Here is a 1,117-nt window from a genome sequence, read left to right on the forward strand (position 1 = left end):
GGGCTGACAGGATGTGCTCTTCCCACACGTCCAGGTGACTCATCTCCACCTACTGCCCCACAGCTTTCCATGCTCATTAGAAGGTTATATTATAAGCTGGGCCTAGTGGCACACACCTTTAATCCCAACACTCAAGAGGCAGAAGGAGGGGAAGCTACACAATGAGCTCTAGGACACCCAAAGCCACATAGTGAGACCCTGTCTCAAAAACAAACAGGGGGCTGGAGAGATGGCTCAGTGGGTAAGAGCACTGGCTACTCTTGCAGAGGACCCAATTCAGTCCCTAGCATCCACATGGCAGCAAACAACTGTCCTTAACTCCAGTTTCATGGGATCCCATGCCCTCTTCTGGCCTCTGTGGGCACCTACGCTCATGTACACAAATTTACACACAGACACACAGACATATAATTAAAAATAAATAAGTCAGGGGCTGGAGAGATAGCTCAGAGGTTAAGAGCACTGGCTGTTCTTGCACAGGACCTGGGTTCGGTCTCCAGGAACCACATGGCAGCTCATAACCATCTGTAACTCCAGTTCCAGGAGATCTGATGCCCTCTCCTGGCCTCCTCGGGTACTGCACACACATGGTGCACATGCATTCACACACATAAAAACAAGAAGCACTTGATTAGCACAGCTCTCACCCCTCATCAAAGAAGTTTCTTTTTGCAGCTGAAAGAGGTTATTTCAGAGAACCACAACTAGTCAAAGTGCAGAGATCATGTGCTTGTGGAGGGCCATCCCCAAATGGCACATTTATAACACAACCCCTACACCCAAGGCTCAGGGAACGTAGAGGAACAGAAGGTGGAGCAATTGTAAGAGCCAGAGGACCAGGGCACTTTCTGAGAGATGGTGTCTTCTGGGCAGGGCAGGGATGCTGCACCCATAAGCTCAACAGTTATAGCTTCCTACATAAGACCACATAGTCAGCCTTCAGGAAGGGATGGGCAAAGGGCACACAAGGCCCCATTCCTAGTGGAGGAGTGACAGGTAGTCCACAGTGGCTGAGGGAGGGCGAGTCAGTTTTCTTCAGGGACAAGCCCCCAGTAGGGGGCCCCAGTGGTCAGCCCTATACTCAAGTGTATGTGGGCAGGACTAATTGGACCCAGTA

Source organism: Nannospalax galili, unplaced genomic scaffold (assembly GCF_000622305.1).
Source record: "Nannospalax galili isolate Female #2095 unplaced genomic scaffold, S.galili_v1.0 scaffold664, whole genome shotgun sequence".
Taxonomy (NCBI): domain Eukaryota; kingdom Metazoa; phylum Chordata; class Mammalia; order Rodentia; family Spalacidae; genus Nannospalax; species Nannospalax galili.